The sequence below is a fragment of the Magnolia sinica genome, chromosome 15, assembly GCF_029962835.1.
Source record: "Magnolia sinica isolate HGM2019 chromosome 15, MsV1, whole genome shotgun sequence".
Lineage (NCBI taxonomy): Eukaryota > Viridiplantae > Streptophyta > Magnoliopsida > Magnoliales > Magnoliaceae > Magnolia > Magnolia sinica.
The window spans coordinates 46,161,525-46,185,244 of record NC_080587.1 but is presented as its reverse complement, the minus strand read 5'-3'; positions in this window follow the sequence as shown (position 1 = coordinate 46,185,244).

Here is a 23,720-nt window from a genome sequence, read left to right as displayed (position 1 = left end):
CAATGTGGACATTTAACCATCACTGCCCATCAATGTGGACGTTTAACAAACATTTCTCCCAAGGAGTGACCCACATAGAGCCTAACATATTGTGGGCCCATTATAACACCCCGTGCTTTTGAGTACTAAGGCGTTACTATTATAATCTAGATTAGTGTAACTATATACATTGTTCACCATCATTTGACAAGTCATAACTCACTACTAAATTGCAACAGTTAGAATACCAACATCTAATATCCAACCATTAATTTAGATAAATCGATAACTAAACAATAAAATCCATGCATTTTAGGCCCACTTACAAACCCAATTAATCAAAATTGTATAATCAAAGACCTATAGTGGACTGAGTGAGTGAATAAATAGTACTAATTGGGGTGTGACCCATGTGATCAATTTAGAAATATATACGTACATATATATATATATATATATATAATCTAAATACAAATAATTAATTTATCTTTGAAAAACATACAGGACGTCTCCAGAAGAGAGAACCATGGGATTTAAATATAAATAATTAATAATCGAAAACTTAATAATAAATTGATATTTAAAACATTGTGAAAATGACATTTAATATTACAAATATGTATTTGGTCATCTAATCCCTAATCTAGGCATTAATATTTGGTTAAATGCTCCCATAGACCCTTACTACCATTGACGTTCAAATTCGGTACGATCCGACCATCAGATTAATGAAAACCTATGACTAAGGACCCCAAATCACAAACTATGGCCGACCTAAGTCCTGGATCTGCTTCATTCTTTGGACTGAGCCATAATACGGGGCAATAAAACAGATGAATGGAGTGGATCGGATTCATACATCACTGTGGGCCCCACCTATGGTGCATGGGCACCACTTACGAATGCACACTCAACGTGCATGGAATAGGGCTGCTTGGTCAAACGAGTTTGACCCGAGCCAATAAAAAGAAGGAAATTCCTTCTTTCCTTTCTCGCCCCCGACTATTTTTGAACGAACGGATACCTGCCCATCTGTTACAATTGTGGCCCACCATCACGACCCAAATGGTCGATCTGATCCGTCCATCTGGTGCGCAATGGGGGACTGACCAAAACCAAGTTTGGTTCACCTAGTGAATCACGTGCATTTATGCACAAATACCCGCGTAAGTGGGCTGTTTGTGCTTCTTTCCTTTCCAAAAATGGAAAGTCTCCATGCTGGCAATCCGCATGACATTTTCTCCTTCAATCCCGACCGTCCAGTACAAGCAATCCCAACCATCCATTTCTCCCTGGTTTAGGGCTCCCATACCAAGCTGAAAACCACTGTTGGTTTCAGTTTTACCGGCCATATTTGTAGGCTATTGCAAGCTGGGGCGATCCAGACCATCCCTCCTTCATCCAGTGGCTCTAAAGAGATAGGGCAAATGTTAAAGGAGGGAGGATCAAGCATCACTTCCCTGCCTCCTCCGTCTCCTTCGAAAATCCTAAAAAATAGCTGCACGCTCCCATCTTCGAACCCATCACCAAAACTGACTCCGAACTTCTCTCCTCCCATTCTCTAAGCTTCCTAGGGTCCATTACCGTTTATAAGAAGTAGATCGGAGGAAGGAACAGTGTTCTAGAGAACGTCATTAATGGCTGCCTCCTTCTTCCTTGTTCAGACCACACCAGGTTCATTTTGAGTTCGTTGGTTCTAATCGATTCTGAGCATTTCAAAAGTCTGGGGAGAAGAGAGAAAGCGAAAGAAAGAAGAAGAGAAGTAGGAGGGAGCTGTTGTCGAGTTAGCTTGGCCGAAACCAAGTTCGGCTAGGACGTGTTGGGTTACTGTTCAACCAACTCACTTGCTATTGCTGCTGAGCCTAGTTCTAGCTTGGGGTGTTGCTGGATGTTGTAAGTGCTATGGTTTCCTGCTCCTTTAGTTGTCAAATTTTGTGGTGCTAAAAACACAATCTGTGTCTTGTGTAGCATGTTGATTTATATGTTCAAGACACTGCATCACAAGGCTTCAAGTTAGGAATGGTGATCTACTTCAAGAAATGTAAGGTCATGTACTTTGTCCACTCCTGTAAGCTTCAAAGTTCAGAGTCTTCCAAGAGCTACATCAAAAGGCAAGTTCTTGTTCAAGACTCAAGCACAACTCAAGACTAAAGTACAACTCAATATAAAGTATAAGATGAGTATAATTCAAGCTTTAGAAGATCTCAAGTTCAAGCTACATCTTGTAGAGATCTCAAAGTTTCATAATCTTCAAAGGTCAACCAACATCTGAAGAAATGAAGTTTCAATGTCCATACTTCACATTTAAGGTATGAATGACCTTAGATTGACCTTAGGGCAGGTCATTTTGTATACATAATTAAAATCGAATCATTTTATAGATATTTGGTTTGTTCAAAGACTAGTCTTGGACCTTGTTCGACTAGTCCTAAAGCTGCCTCGACCAGTCCAAGAAATTCCAAGACCAGTCCTAAGTTGTTGCAAATTTTTAAAATTTTTTGGTTGAGCTACGACCAGTCCTAAACTCTGTTCGACCGGTCATGTGAACAGTGCATGACTCGTCCTACGACTAGTCCAGGATCTACGACTCAAACTACAGCAAACAAACCTGGTGCCTTATGACCGGTCGTAGGATGGTCACGACCAGTCGTGGAGGTGTCACGATCGGTCGTACATGGCCTACGACCAGTCGTGGAACGGTTTTATCCGATTGCACTCAAAAATTTAAAAATCTATTCGACCTACGACCAGTCATAGTGTCCTCAGGACCAGTCGTAGATGCGATTTTTGTAACTATAAATAGAGCACGAATTTCAGAGTTTGATAATCCAATTCAAGTAAAATCAAGGCATCACTCTGAGAGATAAGTTTGTGTTCTTTTTAAGCTACATTATGCATATTTAAAATTCTCTTTTGTTAGCTTTTCTTCTTTGATTTTGTTTATGCATTCCAATCTAATTTGAAAGAGGAATTGGGATATTCTACTTCTTGGAATCAAAATCAAATAAAGCTAGCCCAACTTGATTTAATTAAAATCAATTAGAACTTAGAACCATTTCAAAGTGAGTATTGGACAATTGAACTTCTATATTCGAACTTCTACTCTGATTGGTTCTTCTGGGCTGCTACAAAAGGAGAAATTCAGGTATTTTACATTATTGTAAATTTTTTTCTTTTAGTTTTATTTGAGATTAAGCCAGAAAAATCTCAATTTGTTGGTTATCTGAGGAGAGCCAGAAAACTCAGAAGTGGGGTTTTTGAATTGTGTAAGCCCATTTGAAAGACACAATTGTGAAGGTTTTGGGTGAATCTGAGAAAAATCTATTTTTGATAGTGAACGCTAATATCCCCTGTGTGAGGATATTAGGAGTGGAGTAATAAGCTGTGTGGCTGTTGTTTAACAGTTGGTGAACACACAGGTGAACCACTATAATTCTTCATCTTGTGATTTGAATGTTTATTTAATTTCTATATCTTTTATCATTCAAGTTTGTGGGATGTATGTGTGGATGTGAATGTTGTAATATTTACATTTCAAGCATTATGGGGAATGTTGTAATAGTTTAGAATTTATTTCTTGCTATTTCATTTATTTCCTTTCAGTTTGATTTTTTGATATTCAAATTGTTCTAGTAAGGTTGTCCTGCCATAAACCCTTGGTTTTTATGGTGCAAGGTTGTCCTTAGAACAACATTGGTATCAACCTCTCTGTTCTAGTATTTAAAGGTTGCTTTACATTTTCATACAGTGATTGGTTTATAGTGTTATCTTTACTTTATTCATTGATATTCCACTGTTAAAGTTTTAATTTGGCATAGTCCTATTCACCCCCCCTCTAGGACATATAGATAGGCCTTTTCAGATGTTCTAGAAATAGGAGTAGTAGAAGGAGAAGAAGTTAGAGGCAGAGAGAGAAATGAGAGAATAGGGGGAGTCAGGTCAGTGGCTGCTGACCCAATTGAGTCGAGCGCGACTCGACCTCAGTTTTGGTCTAGGTTGCTAGATGGTAAAAAAGAAAAAAAAAGAGAAGTAGAGCAAGAAGAGAAAAGAGAGAAAACGAGAAGGAAGAGAGAGAGAGAGAGAGAGAGAGAGAGAGAGAGAGAGAGAGAGAGTTGGGGAGTCGAGTCAACTCGCTGCCGAGTTGAGTCCAAGTTGACTTGGTCCATATTCTTGCTGGACGTTCCAGCAATTTATATAAATAAAAAAGAGGGAAAGAAGAAGAAGGAGAAAGGGAAAAGGAGAGAGGAATAGACGAGGGAAAGGAAAAAAGAAAGGAAGAAGAGAGGGAGCTAGGCTTTTGGTGGCTGCCGAGTTGACTTGGCTGAATCTAAGTCCATCCGAGTCAGCTGGGTCGAGTTAGACATGGGCCTAGCCTAGGTCTAGCTGGACATTTCAGTAAGAGAGTAAGAAAGAGGAGGATATGAAGAGAAAGGAAGAAAAGGGAGAGGAGGAAGAGAGTGTGTTTGAGTTGAGGGCCGCCACACTAGTTGACTCGGCTGTCTTGTGGGTTTAATCCAGATTAGAGTTATTCAAAGGTGGGTTGACTCCCTAATCACCTTCTATTAGTTCAAAATATATTTTACATACATATTGTAATAATAATAAGATAGGTTATTAATCTTCTTGTGTTGGTTGAGTATAGGTATTCAGTAGAGGCTACTTTAAATCTCTCTTGTTGAAGTCAAGTTGGTGTGGACATTGCGATTGGATTCAAGTTGATTTCGTCTAAGGTGAGGACTCACCCTTTGAGCTTCCCACTTAAATTCATTAACCATAGATTATGATCTAAATCATTCCTATTTAGTATCTCCTACATTGCTTGATTGAGTTACTTAACTTATTATGTGAATACGTGTACATGATAATATGTTGCGCACTTGATTCCTGTATTAGATAAAGAACATATCTCTTTAATTTTGGTAAGCACAAATAATTGATGGTAATATGCTATCTTTAGTGGTACACGTGTTAATTAATTATATGATTAACATTTGCGATCTTTTGATGGATTGGATGGAACTCGTTGTATTTTACTATCTTGTGGTCCATATTTGACTTGCGTGACTTGGATCGCATATCTACCTTACATGGCTTGGACCGCCTATTTGCCTTACATGGCTTGGATCATACTTTGTGTTACACGACTTCAACCGCATATATGCCATACGTGGCTTAGATGATTTATTTGCCCTTCGTTGCTTGGATGGATTATTGGTGCCCCTTGTGGCTTGTTGGTTTTCTAGCCACCTTACAGTGTTCGGTCGTATTGTGATTTCTGGGTGGAGCGGGTGTTCGCTTAACAATTTCCTAACCATCTTGCGGTGTTCATGTACGATATAATTTTCGGGTGGTCTAGAGGCTGTATGTTGCTTTTCTTTTCATCTTGTGGTGTTCAATCGTATCATGATTTCTGGGTGGAGTGGGTGTTCACTTAGCGATTTCCTAGCCACCTTCTAGTGTTCACGTACGATATGATTTTCGGGTGAAGTAGACGTTTCTATGTTGTTCTCTTTTCATCTTGCGGTGTTCAGTCGTACCATGATTTTTGGGTGGAGCGGGTGTTCGCTTAGCGATTTCCTAGCCATCTTGCGGTGTTCGCATATGATGTGATTTTCAGGTGAAGTAGAGGTTTAAAGCTTGATTTTCTAGTCATTTTATGGAGTTTGGAAGATTGATTATTTGACCATCTGGACACGTCCACTTGAGTTGCGATTCTATTATAATTTGCTTATGATGAGATTAGGTTGATTGGCTTAATTTTTGAATATATGCTCATGATTGTGAATTGCCCTGTTTAATATATCTAATTTCATGACTTGCGATCTATATTAATTGTGAATGATGAGTGCACGATCTTAGAAGGTGCTCCTCACTGCGATAGCCATTGACGCTATCAAACTGTAATAGTTGATGTAGGTGTAGAGCGAGCTGATGCTGTTCACTGGGTTGCTAGAGCAGATCGGGTAGCTGGGGAGCTAGACAAGGTCCTTGCGGCCCATATTGAGCTCCACCACTAGTTGATAGATTCCTGCTTTGTTTAATGAACTTGGTTATTTGTGATTGTATAAGTCTTGGATGGGCGCTATGTTTAGATTTTTATTATAGTTGGAACATTTTTATTTCAATGCATGGTTTACTCTAGCTTCGTTGTTATTGACTCTGATTAGTGATAAGCGGTTTGAATTTACACTGAATTTTTGAGGTTAACACTCGAGTTTTTGGGAAACGGGTCATATACTCGGGTCCTGAAAATACGGAGTGTTACACCCATGGCCTCACATAAAGGCCCATTACACATCCCATTGGGCCGTACACAAAGGCCTCATACACAATATAATGGGCCTCACACCAGGGCCTCGTATACAACATAATGGGTCTTACGCAAGGGCTTAATATACACCACAATAGCCCTCCCTCAAGGGACACAAATGCATCACCATGGGTCTCATACAAGGGCCTCACATACATCATATTTGGCCATGTCCCATGGGCCTTGAATACATCACAATGGGCCACAACCCATGGGCCTCAAACACATCACAATGGTCCTCTCATACGGGCCCAATATACTCACTATATTTTCATATCTCCACCACACATCCATTTTTAGAGATCATTTAGAGCATTACCCAAAAATATAAATCATATCGAAAATCATCTGGACCATAGCACAAATAACAATGGAGATAATGATTTTCACTGTTAAGTAATTACAGAACCTACCATAACATTTATTTTCCATCCAATTTGATCATAAGGTCACAAGGACCTAGATTAAGAGGAAAAACAAATTCCATATTGGTCCAAAACTTTCATGACCCGAAAAGGGTTTCAATGGTAGACGTTCAAACCCACTGTTTCCTATAATAAGTCCACCTGATCATAGATCTGTCTTATATATATATATATATATATATATATATATATATATATATATATATATATATATCTATAGAGATATATAGTCTCAAGCCTTAAGACGAGCTCAAGAAGTGGATGGACATTTTGGATCTAACAGATAAGTCATGATCAGGCCCATAAGCATCGCTGACGTCAGTACAGTAACTATATAGCTGGTGGGTTGCTGGCCCACTAGTACATGGATGGTATCAATAAAACACTTACATTATGGCAGGGCCATGCGCTGCCAGCACATGCACCAGGTGGATCCCCACCATCCAAAATCCCCTGGACGGTAGAGATAAAACATATACATCATGCGGGACCCACAGAACTTGCTGACGTTTGGGGGGGGGGGGGGGGGTGGTGTCCCACCGTCAAGGCAATGGACGGTGTGGATGGCACGCGTATGGCCCACCAAAAGAGTTTTGAATCAAGCAGATATCTGTGTTTTCCTTCATCCAGGCGTCTGGCCGTCCAGCAGACGGACGACCTGGATGAAACTCATTATCAAGGTGGGTCTACAAAGATGGATGGCGTGGATACAATATATAAGGTGGGCCCCACCCCACACGTGCAACACGTGTGGGTGGATCCCACGTCTTGCCCAGAACGGACAGTCAGATGGATGGCAGATACATCATAGCCGGCCCCTCACAGCACCGTCCATCATAGAATACGTACAACAAGGTGGGTCCCATCCCACACATGCAACACGTGTGGGGTGGGCCCCACACAAAGCCAAATGGATGAGTGGTTGGGATATAACTTATACCACATGATGGGGTCCATGAGGATTGTTGACGGCAATACAACAACTATATAGCTACTGTAGGTACACTGACTAATCAACATCCTACAAAGGTGGGTCCCATGTGGGGCCCACCATAATATTATATATATATATTATTTTATTATTATATATATATTTTTGAGAACTCAACATCCAACATCTAGATAGATGGATGGCTGGATAAAAAAACATACATTAAGGTGACCCACCGTCTAAGCAATGAACGGTGTGGATTCACATGTACATCATGGTGGGCCATGGACGACCTAGGTAAAATACATGAATCAGGTGGGTCCACACGTGTGGCCCACCAACAGCTTGTATAAAGATGATATTTGTATTATCCCTTCATCAAGGTCTGCCCAAACGGGCGGCATTGCTGCCGCTGGATGGTTAGTAGGGTGACCCCTGCTTAATGGGTGGTCTAGATTAAGTGGGCCACACACAATCACAAGAGAGAGAGAGGGAGAAAGAAACGGTGTGATGGAGGGGCCCCGCCACTATGGGCCCCTCTAATACATACATCAAGATGAGTCTCAAATGGGATCCATACCATCAATCGGTAAACCCCACTTGGTCCATCACAAAAACCGAAATCTAATCTTACAAACACCCACCTATGGCCTTCTTCTTTAGCTCCTTGGAATCCTAATCTCCTAAGCTCCTTTGATGGAGGATGATGAAGTTTGGATGGTTGGATGGTGAGATGAGGCGGTAGGAAGTGTCACGCCCCAAATTCGGAAGCCGGGCTCACAAATTTTCGATCACCGAATCCAGTGCCGATAGCCTCCATAGTTCCCCATTCTCGGCTCCCAGTGTCCATACACCAGATTCTGATCCTGGGATCCTACAAGGAGGATTTTTCAACGTACTTTTATCTCATAAGAAGCATAACCACAAGTGTACCCAAATCACAAAGGCAACATCATCATCACATATCCACTAATATAAACAGTTAAATACAGTGCTGAAAGGGAAATGCATATGTCAAAAATCAAAACTCCAAAAGTCTACTGCATGCTCCAAGCTCAACGCTGCTGCGACCTAGCACTACATGCACGCATCTATCGTGCATAAGCTTATAGAAAGCTTAGAGGGTGGTGAAAGTGTGTGCACAATGTAAGTGCCAGGTATGTAATACAATGCCATAAATCATACAAAATCGGAATAAGTGGAAATACTGACAAGATCATGAATCATACGATATCAGAGTAAGTGGAAATACACCGATAAGTCCATAAGTGCCATCAGTCATACCAAGGCTAAGCGATGCAAGGCATGAATGCTAACGGCCATATCAATGTAGAAACAAGGCAACCCAAAATGCTAAATGCTACGGATGCAATGCAATATGATGTGCGAATGAAATGATTAAGCTGGAGTGAAGTCAGGATGATAATACATAGTATCGCAGGCTATGGGGTCCATCACAAGAGACTTCTATCCAAACTAGTCCCATACCTAAGTTTGGATAACCATACTCAATGTAGTAGACTCCTGATCTCAGGTTAGTCGCGCGCCCCATCCAAAATACTTGCCATTACGAAGGTACACAATAATTAGTTGCGCACCACTAGCTTGAGTGGATAGTGAATGAATGAATGAATGAGTATGCAACTCCTGCTCAATAAGTCCACATATCAGTACTGTACTTCTCTGGGATTATCACCGGGGTCTAGTACACTCCAAATCAGATTGCTGCACCATCATGAGCAACCAGGTGAGTGGAAGAGACCTCACTATCCGCCTGGCTAGTAGTTAGCCAATACCTACTCGGCACATCAAACTCAGCCTAGTTTTGCCCACTACGAATCAGGTGGATAAGGCCACACCCCCTTCCAACTGACTACGAAATAGTGGGAGACACAACCTACTGGTATTTGGCATTCGGATACTCATGTAATCCACTCGGTCTAGACATTGGAGCGTCCTCTGGTACCAAGAGGGTTTAGAAATTTTCACCCAGGGCCATCTATGGTGGCCCGATGCTAGTAACAGATTTTCGGTGTCCTATCTAGCCATCCACGACATGCCTGTAGAGGCTACGACCTTGATGTCGCTAGGGCATACAGTAATCACAACACACAATGTAAGATGCATGAGTCATATAATCCAGTCATGCAACAATCTTGCGTATACCATGTGCTGATGTGAGATAATCTCTGCCTATCAGGGGGTCTCTTAACAACTTGCCCTATGGCATATGTAATGGTCAATCACGTCTCATAATAAACATGCAGATGATGTGTATGGGCATGTATCATGATACTATGCTGTCACATACTCATAATCGGTATCGATAGCTGGCACCGATAATCGGCCTTGACAATCGGCCTAACAAAGGGTCCAAGGGAAAGGTCACAATGTGGACATTTAACCATCATTGCCCATCAATGTGGACATTCAACTAACATTGCTCTCAAGGAATAACCCACATAGAGCCTAACATATAGTGGGCCCATGACCTCACATAAAGGCCCAATACACATCCCATTGGCCGCACATAAAGGCCTTGTGTACAATATAATGGGCCTTACGCAAGAGCTTAATACAATCACGATGGGCCTCACTCATTGGCCACATATACATCTCATTGGGCAGCACATATGGGCCTCACATACTTCATATGGGCCGCAATACACGGGCCTTAGATACATCACAATGGGCTACGACCCATGGGCCTCAATATACATCATAATGGGCTGCATCAATGGCCACACCAATAGGCCTCATATACAATGAGTGGGCCGCATTAATGGGCCACACAAATGGGCCTCATATACATCAAGTGGGTTGCATCAATGGGCCGCACTAATGGGCCTCATATACATCAAGTGGGCTGCACCAATGGGCCGCACTAATGGGCCTCATAGATGGGCTACAAATATATCAAGGTGGGCCTCACAGATGGGCCACAAGTATATCAAAGTGGGCCTCTCGAATGGACCACAGAATACATTAAAGTGGGCCTGACGAATGGGCCACAAAATATGTCAAAGTGGGCCTGACGGATGGGCCATAAAATACATCAAAGTGGGCTTAACGAATGCGCCACAAAATTCATCAAGGTGGGCCTCACAGATGAGCCACAAGTACTTCAAAGTGGGCCTCAAGTGGGAGCTTGGATTACATCTAAAATCATTTCAATAGTTGCAGGTGCAACATGTGTATCACTGTACACTATCATTCTATGGGGCACATGGCACTCTAATGATGATCAGCATCGCCCACACATTGCTTATGTAAATCAGCACTGTCCAAACATTGGACCGCACTGTCCAAACATTGTCCAGGTAAATCAATACCGTCCAAACATTGTTCAGGTAAATCAGCACCATCTAAACATTGTCCCTGTAAATCTGTACCGTCCAAACATTGGACATCACCATCCAAACACTGTCCATGTAAATTTGCACCATCCAAACATTGGATAACACCATCCAAACACTGTCTAGACATTGCTAGCACTGTCCAAACATTACCAACACTATCCAAACACTCTGGATGGTGTGGATATGAAACATACATATCCACAGCATCGTCCAAAGGTGGTCCAGCACCATCCAGACATTTTGGACGGTGTGGATCAAAATATACATCATGGCTGGCCCCGCATCTGCACTGTCCAGACAACGGATGGATGGTTTAGATGTAGCACATACATCAGGTGTGGCCTGCTGGCCCACCGTCCAGATGGATGGTCTGGATATCAGAGGTGGGTCCCACGCTGCATGGATGCAGCACACGTGCAGGGTGGGCGGCACAAATAAAACACTTACATTACGATGGAATCCCACCATCCAGAAAACCTCTGGACGGTGAAGATAAAACATATAAATCACGGTGGATCCGACTGTCCCCGATGAATGGTGGATATACATACATCAAGGAGGACCCCACACGTCCAGCAGATGGATGGTGTGATGAAGCACATACATCATGGTGGTGCCACATCAATGGCCCACCCATTTTGGGATCAAGCTGATATTTATGTTTTCCATTCACGCAGTCCAGTAGCCTTAGTTGCTGGATGATCCACTACTGGACGGTGGATTCCATACGTCCATTAAGGTGGGGTCCACATACATGTGTCCCAATAGCTACATCCATCCAGGTGGGCCATAAAAAAATAAAATAGAGAAATTGAGAGAGAGAGATAAAGAGAGAGATCGGATGGTGGAGGGACCCCGCCACTGTGGGCCCCTCATATGATCAAACATATACATGAAATGGGTCCCACTTGTCCCAAACATCAAAGGTCAAGATCTACTCTAGAACACTCACCTTTGATCTCCTCTTCCTTATTCTACCTATAGCCTCTAGAGCTCCAAGGGAACGATTTTAATGGTCGAGATGATCTTTGGATGGTGGAGATGGGAGGTAGGAAGGTGGGCCACACTAGCTTCTCTCATGGAAGCTTGGACATGGGTTGCTTGGAGAATGAGGGAGAGAGAGATGAGAGAGAGGTTGTAAGAGAGAGAGATAGGTGAGTGATAGGTGTGAGTGATGGGTGTACTTGGTTGTAAGAGAAAGTTGACTTTGGGGAGGGTGGTTGTACTTGGGGATGGGTGTTGTACTTTGACTAGTGATGTGATTGATGAGATTGATTTGATATGTTTCTATTGGGTTTGCAAATGTGCGGCATTTTCTAGAACTGGATGCGGGCCCACATCTCCTGGCCTGGGTATCACCTTGGCGCGTAAAACGTGGTGTCGGAACCGCGGCGAAGGTGTGGTCGCTAGGGTACAAGTCTCGAGTCGAGCCAACTTTGGAATGCAGGATACGACTCAAGATCACTTGCAAACACCAGTTACAGATCGCGGGTCATCGAAATTCGACCGGGAGGACCACGGAAGCCTAAGGAATGGTACGGGATAGGATACGGGTCTCACAAGAAGTGGACCACACAATAGGCTCTCTCTCTTTAGAATTTTTCTTTCATGGAGGCTTAAAAATGGTGGAGAGAATGAGAGAGAAGAGGGTATTGTAAGAGAGATGGAATGGGAGGAATGGGTGTGTAAGGAAGGGATGGGTGGTCAAAGAGAGGGGACATGAGAGTTAACTTAGGGGACGGGAGAGAGATGGGTGCCATGCCTTGTTGGTAAGAGAGGGATGGGTTGTATACTTGACTTATGATTGATTGATTGATGTGATGGGTTGTAGAGGTTATCTCAGAATTCGCAACACGCGGCGTTTTCCTCGAAATAAATGCGGGCCCACAACTCCTGGCCTGGGTATTGCATCGTCGCATGAGACGCGGCATTGAAATCGCGACTATAGTGTGGTCACTAGGATACAAGTTTCTAGTCGAGTCGACATAGATATATAGGATGCGACTTAGGGTCACAAGCAAACACCGATTATAGGTCGTGGGTTACCGAAATTCGACCGGGAGGACCAGGGGAGTCCATAGAATGGTACAGTCTAGGATACGGGCCTTACAACTCTCCCCTCCTAATAAAAATTTCATCCTCAAAATTTACACAATCATCATAATTAGACATAACTCATAAGGAAGAGGAAACATAGCATCAACATTTAAAATCAGAGACAACATACAATATACAACATATAATCAATCATCAAAAAGATGGGGATAACGCTCTCGAATCTTGGCCTCGTACTCCCAAGACGCCTTATCAAAAGAATGGTGTCCCCACTGCACCTTTATTAAGGGAATGACCTTAGTTCGGAGGACCTGCTCCTTTCGATCAAGTATATACGAACTGGCTGCTCAATGTAAGAAGCATCCTCGCCAACCTCCAGCGACTGCCAATTAATAACTGGAATGGTGTCTGACCCACACTTCCTCAACATAGAGACATGAAAAATGTTGTGGACATCAGACAACTAAGATGACAAGGTAATCTGATAGGCCATGGCGCCAACATGCCCAATGATCTCGAAAGGTCCTATGAATCTCAGGGCAAGCTTGCCCTTCGCTCTAAATCGAACTATTCCCTTCATGGGTGAGACCTTGAGATACAATCTGTCCCCAACAATGAACTCCATGGGACGACGTCGATAATCAGGAAAACTCTTTTGCTGACTTTAAGTTGTGCGCATCCTCTGCCTGATGATATCGATAACCTCTGACGTCTGCTGCACAAGCTCGGGACCTAGGAGATGCCGCTCTCTGACCTCGGTCCAACAACTCGGTGATCTGCACGGTCTACCATATAGTGCCTCAAAAGGAGCCATGCCGATGGTCGCATGATTGCTGTTGTTGTATGCAAACTCGGCCAATCACAGATGATCATCCTAGCTACCCTTGAAGTCAATCATGTAGGCCCGAAGCATATCCTCAAGGATCTGGTTGATCCTCTCGGTCTGCCCATCGGTCTGCGGATGATACGCGGTGCTGAGTTGTAAAACAGACCCTATCGCTCTCTGAAAGCTCCTCTAAAACTGAGACGTGAACCTTGAGTCTTGGTCAGAAATAATCGAAACTGTAACGCCATGCAGTGTCACAACCTCCTCAATGAATATCCTCGTAAGTCGATCTAAAGGCCAGGTCACACAAATCGAAAGAAAATACGCCGACTTTGTCAGACGATCGACGACAACTTAAATGGCGTCATGACCGTGTTGAGTCCTCAGCAAGCCCATGATGAAATTTATCGACACGTACTCCCACTTCCATGTCGGGACACTCAATGGCTGCAACAGACCAGGGGGTCTTTGATGATCAACCTTGACACGCTGGCATGTGTCACACTCGGCCACAAAACTAGCGATCTGGCGCTTTATCCCTGCCTAAAAATACTGTTGCCTCATATCTCGATACATCTTTGTCGAGCCAGGGTGGATAGAAAACCGCGATCGATGTGCCTCGATCATAAGATCTTTGTGCTACTTAGGAGCATCCAAGACACATAATTGGCCTCTGAAGCGAAGTCCACCATCTGAACCAATCTACCAATCTACATGCTCTTTGGATGCGTCCTCTGCTTGGTAACCCTATAATGACTCGTCTGTCTGCTGAGCCTCGATTACCCTTGCAACAAGAGAGGGTTGAATTGACAGGCTTGATAGTTGAATGATAGAAGAATACAAACCAAACTCGAAGTCATACTCTGGTATATCCTCGAGCATCCTCCACTCTTGAATCATTATGTGTGCCACCAGGTGTAACACCCCGTACCAACGGTACACAAGTGTTACCTTTAAAACCCACATCAACTCAAATCAGGGTGGATTAATCAACTGACTTGAACACAACACATGTAGGACGGAGGTTCCAGTCGAAATTAAAGCCATCCATCCAGGTCCTCCAGGAGCTGGAACGCGCCCTACAACACGCAAAGGGTAAGATTACCTAAACACTTTGAATTAAAGCATTTATGTTAATGGTATACTGCTTCAACACACTTATCACCAACGTCTGAGGCTTGTTAGTGGCAAATCAAACCTTCATCACAACCAGTGCATCATATTAACCATTGAAAATAAGTATCAGACCCACTGGATCAACAGGTCACGTCATACGGGCAAATAATGACCCTTAGAAGGGTGTAACGGCCCGCTTATGGATCACATCCACCCCAAAGTGGGCCAGGATCCTTGAAGTGGGGTCCCTAGTACAAATGAACAGTGTGGATTATGATGCTGACACCTCAGCGGGCCTCAATGTGGCGCATGTACATTAGGAGTACTCGTGCACGATGTGCACTGGAACGTTAGGTTTGACCGATCTCCTTACGTTAAAGAGAGAAAATGGCATTTTTCCCGCCATATTCAGGTTTGAACGAACGATCTTTGTGCCTCTAGGTGGCCCACCCTAGCCACTTTTCGAGGCATCTGGATCGTTCATTTACTCTAAGGGGCCCGGCTTAACAAAACCGTATAGCCTTTTGGGCCGTTGTAAACAGATGAGATAGATGGGTCACCACCATCCATTGTACTACATGTGGTGAAAATTTGCTGTGTGGAACCCATCTGGGATTGCTTGGATGGTTCATGATCAGCCCGATGACACCATCTCAGCTATCCAACTTCTAAGGAGAGGCGTGCTCTCTCTATTCCAGAAATGGCCGGGCAAGGGCTGTGTAAGAAAAAGCAAGGAGCGGCATTCCACTCTGAGAAAAAGGTACTGACTCTCTCCCAGCCATTCCTAGGGACACGTGGCTCCATCCCTGTCGATGGTGCGAGGCGAGACGAAATGGAGACGAAAATTCGAGCTCTCTCATGAGAATTGGAGATTCTCGTGAGATATGTGGAGATGGACATTTGGGACATGAGAAGTAGGCCCCATGCTAATCCTGGGTCCCATCTGGACCGACCAGATGAATCAGATCGTGCCCATGCATGTTAAATGATGATCCGCCATTAAAGATCGGATCGTCTTCCCCGTTGAAAACTCGCACGAAACGACAAGATGGGCCCCACCAGATCAGAAAGAATGCTTTTTTGGTGGGCCTTAAGGTCAGCTTTTCATCCAAACAGATGGATGGACCTCATGTACAACTGATCTCAGATCTCATCCGTGCACAGTCAGTGCACTTCTAGCCATTGGTGTCCTCCCCCTCCCTCTATATAAAGAGTCCTGTAGCCTTGGGTTTCGCACTAATGAGAGAGGAGAGAGATAGAGAGATAGAGTGTGTGTAGAGAGAGTGGCCAGCCGACGGTGTGGACTCGGTTTCCACTGCTCCAACTCAGTCCCTGTGAGGTTGGACTGAGTCGGGTCAGTTGGGATCGTAGCTTCACAAGTAGATAGGAAGGAGAGTGGGGGGAGAAGACAAAAGGAGAGAGATAAAGAGAGGACCAACTAGGTGAACTTAGTGCACCCTGCACCACCTTAGCCGTGGGAAACTAGGCTGAGTTGGGTCAATGTGGACCCGTAGTAGCACCACAAGCAAGAGAGAGTGAGTGAGAGAAAAGAGGAATAGGGGAACCGACCCAGGTGGGATTTCTCATTTTTCTGATAGCCCCTCCTCTAGTTGCTTCTCATTTCTTCCTCTGTAGCATTAGCTAGTGGTAGGTAATGATCACCTGGAAACAAATGGTGGCTATAACTCGGGTTTGAGATTTAGCTAAATAATGGCTGAAATCAGACCAAGAGAAAGAGTAAAGGACGACCCAGTCTCGAACCGAGATCAAGCCAGTCAATGGCCATGAGACGGTCTGAGGAAGTGGTGTTGGTGGGTCCTTGTTTGGGGTTGGGATTGAACCAACGAATGGCCCTGTCCTGGGCTGAAATCTGACCCAACTAGAGACTCCATTTCGAACTGAGATTCAGCCAAACAATGGCTGGGATCGAAGCCAAACCAGAGCTCTGTTTGGAGCTAGCAGCACATGTTGCAAACAAGCCATGCAACGGCCCTGTTCGGGGACTAGAAACGACCAAACAATGGTTGGGTTCCTGACAGACAACGGGCCCTAATGATAGTTGAGAATGAAGCCTAGCAGAAGCCCTGGTTGTGTGAAGACAAGCTAAGCAATGGTTGTCTTCCCAACTGAGCAATCAAACTCGTCAATGGTGGTGAAGGTGGGCTAAAACCACCTCTTTCAGCTGCTGCCGAGTTGCACTCTAGAAAACGTTTCCATCAGGCCCTGCTTGGGGCCGATCCGTGACCCAAATGGTCCCCGCTTGGGATTGAATAACGGTCAGGATCGGGCCACGTTCATGCTGAAAATCGGGGCCAGGAACCACTCCAACAAAATGCAGGTGGAGGACGGTTTTCACGTCTGAAGACTATGGGCTGTCTGGCATTAGGCCCTGCAAATTGCAGGTGGGCCCTACTGATTGCAAATGGACTGCCCTGTGTTGGGCTTACACAAAACGCAGGTGGGCCTCAACTAGCGTCGGTGGGTACTCACCCTGAGGCATGCGCTTCGCTCCAGCCATCCATTGTTTGGACGGTGGGCCAGTGTGCCACTGAGACAGCAACAGATGTTGCATCTACTCTATGGGTCCCACACGTGGCATTAGTTCATCTATGCCATCCAAGGAGGTGGGCCAAAGCCCTTGATGTCTGCATGTTGCGGGCCCCACCAGTTGGAACTGACTGGAGCATCCTCCATTGCACGGCATGCCATGTGGACCCCACATTTTCATGGGACTCAGCCTAATACAAGTGTGTAATCCAGACCGTTCAGGGTTTGATCATGGAGCACCTAGCCGTACATCCACTCCAGCCACCAGATCCTCATGTTATATATATATATATATATATATATATATATATATATATATATATATATATATATATATATATATAGCATATGTGATATGTACCTATATACCTCGTGAAACATAGATAATGCATGTGATGTACACCTTTAGGCCATGTGATGCAATACAATGTGTAAAATGTAAACATATATCTCAGGTGATACATATACAATATGTATATAATGTGCGCATGTATATGTTATGTGACGAGCCGTCTATAAGTCGGCAGGCCACATGCATGGACCCCACCAGGAAAAGTATTTTGTCCGTGGGGTCTGTACAGTAGATCCCACCATGATTTGGCTATTTTCCTGCACTGTAGTCCCGACTTGGTGTAAATGTTTTATTTACACCTTGGCCCAATTTTTGGATGCTTGAATGTAGCAAAAGTGGGTGCTGATTGGGCCAGTTTACATTGAATAGGTGGCAAGTGTTTGGCGGGCTGGATCGCCTCTGGTTACGGCCCAAGACAACCTTGGTTTAAGGCTTCCCAGCCCTCCACCTATCCTCATCAATTTAACTTGGTGACTCACTGTTTAATATGAAATTATACAGGAAGTTACGTGAGTGATAATTCGCTACATTCTCAAGGAAACTTACACCCAGGAGCACTCTACGTTTTGCCTGGTGATGACTTCTTCCCCTTAAGCTTTCCATCCCTAACTAGACTAGAAATAGTAGTTTTAGTAGTGTAAATGGCTAACTAGACTAATGATGAATTGTGTAGGGAAATAAACTGTATTCACTTGATTTATCTATTTAACATGATAATCCTCATGCATATTATTGTTTAGAATATTTATTTGAACTACCTAAGTGAATAATCCAGTCACTTATGCGATTTCAGTTGTTGTTCCTTATTTCCCTTCAAAATTGTGATACATGTTGTTATAACACTCATATTGCTAAAATCTCTCCATGGGAATTCCTATCAAAGGAGAGTCCGTGCTTGGGATGTAACTAGACTAGTTGTGACCTAAGTAGGCCCCTGACATGGAGGTTTTGGTTGTGGTGTTAACTATGGGGTTTACCATCCATGTGGGGTTTAACCTAATTGACTTGGGATGAACTTTACAACATTTCTAAATACCGCTGTTTACTCATCTTTGTACCATTCATGCCGTTATGTTTTAAACGCCATATTTGATAATTTCAACATTTCATACCCAGTCGATATTGGTGGTGGCCCCTTTATGTTGAATTGATTGACCATATGTTAGTGGGCACTACACACACCCTAAGACGGTAGTCTCATGGGCCGGGGATGGTGGTAATGGGACACTATGCCCGAGCCGTCAGCCTATGCTAGGCCCTGCACTCCCCATAGTGACCATGAGCTTATTTAAAAATGGCTGATTGTAATTGGACTAATAATGGGTTGGCAAATCATGCATGCATAATATACTACGACGTCTTGGATCATTATGCCCATACGATTACGCCGCGTGTTGCGCTAATGACTAGCCGATTGATTTATGATAATGACTTGGATCCTCATGCCCATGCGATTACGCCGAGTGTTGCGCTGATGACCAGTCACATCCATGGGTGATGACCCCAATGTCCGTCCGGATGTTTTTCCCGGGACACAGGCCGTCTAGATGTTTTCCCTGGGCCGATGTTACATTCATGCATTTAATAATACTACATATACTGTGTTTTGGATTACTTATGTGCTTTTGTGCTATTCCTTGTTTAGGGTGGTGGTGTGTAATCTTGAGGGGAGATCACACTGAGCTGGCTACTTATTCATCAATGTTCAACCGTATAGAGGATGCGGGTACAGGAGACGTTGAGGACATGGCAGGTCTGGAGACAGTGGCGGCCAAGGAGGAGCCATATGATGAGGAGTTGCAGCAGGAGGTGGCAACTTACTACGGGCTAAATCAGTAGTTTAGTCATTTATTCTACTTCAGTACATTTGAGATTTAAGCAGACTTAAGGTTTTGTAAGTGGCCTCCATCTGGGTGGGCCTGAATATTGTTCCTATTTTGAGATCATATCTATGCTACGTTTTCATTCCCGCTATATCGCACTTTGATTCATTGGTTGATCGTTGATATCAATAGCTAACTCCTGGGTTCATAGAACTCGGGCCATGCACTCGGGTTCTGAAAATCGGGGCATTACACCAGGCCTCGTGGCCAATGGCTAAGGGCATCCACCACCACGTTTGCCTTGTCTGGGTGGTATTGGAGATCAAAATTATAATCCTTCAGGAGTTCCATCCAACGCCTCTGCCTTATGTTTAGCTTAGACTGAGAGAATAGGTACTTCAAGCTCTTGTGGTCGGTGAAGAGCTCGAACCTAATCTCATAGAGATAGTGCCTCCACACCTTCAGTGCAAAGACGACTGCTGCTACCTCCAAATCATACGTGGGGTAGTTCAGCTCATGGACCTTGAGCTAGCGAGATGCATAATGTTATGCCCCAAACTCAGAAACCAGGCTCACAAAATTCTTGATCACTGAATTCGGCCCCGGCAGCATCTGTAGTACCTCATTCTCGGCTCCCGGTGCCTATATGCCAGATTCCGATCCTGGGATGCTATAAGGAGGATTTTCCAACATTCATTTTTTTTTCTTGTAAGAAGTATAACCACAAGTTTACCCAAATCACAGAGGCAACAACATCATCACATATCTACTAATATAAATAGTTGAATACAGTGCTAAAAGGAAAATACATATATCGATAATCAAGCTCCAAAAGATAGTTGCATGCTATAAGCTCAATGCTGCTGCGACCTAATGCCACCTACACGTATTTATTATGCATAAGCTTATAGAAAACTTAGAGGATGGTGTAAGTATGTACACAAGGTAAGTGTCAAGTATGCAATATCAAAGTAATGCAAAAATATACTGGTAAGTCCATAAATATCATGAGCCTTATCCAGGCTATGCGATGCAAAAACATAATAGACCAATATCATATACTGAGGAAGAAATATAGATCAGCTATGCAATGAGGAACATAGTAAGCCAAATATCATATACTGAGGATGCAATGCAATATGCAAATCCTGATTAGTCCACGAATACCGCCACTCGTATCTAAGCCATACAAATGCAGAAACATAGCCACCCAAAATGCCATATGCCGCGGATGTAATGCAATATGCAGTGCGAATGAAATGACTAAGCTAGAGTGTGAAGTCGAGATGATAGTACTTTGTATCATAGGCTATGGGGTCCATCACAAGGGACTTCTTTCCAAACTAGTCCCATACCTAAATTTGGATAGATAGACTCAATGTAGTGAACTCTTGATCTCAGGTTAGTTGTGCTCCCTAACTAAAATCTTGGCCATTGCGAGGTACATAACAATTAGTCGCATACTACCAGCCCGAGTGGATAGTGAATGAATGAATGAATGAGTAAAATGCTGAATATACAACTCCTTCTTAATAAGTCCACATATCAGTACTGTACATCTCTGGGATCATCACCGGGGTCTAGTACACTCCACACTGGCTACCGCCTCCCTAGTGGCATAGCCATGCAAGTGGAAAAGACCTCAATACCCACCTACCAATAGTATACCAATGCCTACCAGACTTGTCAATAGCGGACCCATTTGGGAGCTGGTCAAACTCAGCCTAGCTTACAGCCCCCTCACTCAGGCGGATAAGGCCACACCCCCTTCCAACCGACCACAACATAGTGGGAGATGCGGCCTACTGGTATTCGACACTCGGGTGCTCATGTATAATCACTCGGTCTAAACATTGTAGCATCTCCTGGCCATGGAGGTTTAGGGACTTTTAACCATGGACATCCAACGTACATAGATGCTTGAACCAAACATTTTCGGTGTCCCATCTGGCCATCCATACTATGCCTGTGGAGGCTACGACCTTGATATCACTAGGGTGTATAGTAGTCATATCACAGAATACAAGATGCTTGAGTCACACAGTACAATCATGCATCAATCCTGCGCATACTGTGCACTTATGTGGGACGATTTCGCCTATCAGGGAGTCCTATGAACAACCTACCCTATGGCATATGCAATGGTCAACCACATCTCATAACAGACATGCAGATGATGCTTATGGGTATGTATCATGATGCTATGCTATCACATACTCATAATCGATATCGATAATCGACACCGATAATCGGCATCGATAATTGGCACCAATGATCAGCATCAACCTCGATAATTGGCACCGATAATCGGCATCGATAATCGGCATGAATAATCAGCATTAATAATCGGCATCGATATAACATCGATAATCGGCATCGATATCAGCATCGATAATTGGCATCGATGAGAATGAGCCTAACAAGGCTTAAGGGAAGGTCATAATGTGGACATTTAACCATCATTACCCATCAATGTGGACATTAACCAACATTGCTCCTAAGGAGTGGCCCACATAGAGCCTAAACATATAGTGGGCTCATGGCCTCACATAAGAGCCTCTTGCACATCCCATTGGGCCACACATATGGGCCACACAAACATCATATCGGGTCTCATACACATCGCAATGGGTCTCATCAAATGGGCCGTATATACATCACATTGGGGCCTGATATCTTGTCCTCCAATACATCACAATGGGCCTCTCACCTGGAACTTAAATACATCTCATTGGGCCTCATGCCTGGGCCCCAATTACATCATATCGGGCATCATCAAATGGGCCACTAATACATCACAATGGTCCACATCTCATGGGCCTTAAACACATCAGATCGGGCCTCACATACGGGCCTCATACACATCAAATCGGGCCTTACATATGGGCCTCATACACATCAGATCGGGCCTCACATATGGGCCTTAAATACATCACATTAGGCCTCATTCAAAGGCCTCATAAACATCACATGTGGGGGGTCCACAGACTGGACGATGCTGATGAAATACGGACATCACACCAGGCCATGAGGAAGGATGTGTGAATATAGAACACATCAAAAGGCAGCCCCGCCCATCCAGCCTATGGATGGTGCAGATAGTGCACATACATCATGGTGCGTCCCACTCAACTGGTAGATGGACAACATGTATAAGATGCATACATCATAGCTGGCCCCCCACATGCATGGATGGTGTGGGGACAAAATACATACAGCAAGGTGGGTCTCAGACCCCACACATGCCACACGTGTGGGGTGGGCCCACGTCCAAGATAGATGGACAGTGTGGATAAAATACATCATGGTGGATCGCGGCCCATGAATGACGTGCATACAAAACATACCTCTGGTGAGTCCCATCCCAGTTGGACAGTGCTGATAAAATACATACACCACGGTAGGGCCCATCGTCCTATGGACGGTGTAGCTAAAACACATACATCATTGTGGGGCCCACCGTCCATGTGTTGAACAGTGGACGGTGTGGATTAAAACATTCATCACGGTGAGTCACACCGTCCCACGTACAGGGACGGTGTAGATAAAACACATACATCAGGACCCCACCATCCACGTACTAGACGGTGGAGTACAACACATATCATGTGAGACCCATGAAACTTGCTGACGTGATAAAGCAGTTATGCCGCACGTGGGTCCTAGATGAGCGGTTGGGATATAACACTTCCCTAATCAGACCCACAGAACTTGTAGCGTCCGTACAGCTGGTGTAGATGCACTCCAACTGATCTACTTCACAACAGGTGGGTCCCACGTGGGGCCCACCACATAATATATATTATATTATACATATATACTTTGAGGTGGGTCACACCGTCCAGGAGACTCGACGGTGTGGAGTGAGGGACGCCAGCCAATCAGCTTCCATCTCATCATCCACAGATGGACGGTGAGGATAAAAATAAATATATCAGGCTGGGTCCATGTCAGTGTGGCCCACCAAAGTTCTGAATCAAGCTGGTATTTGTTTTTC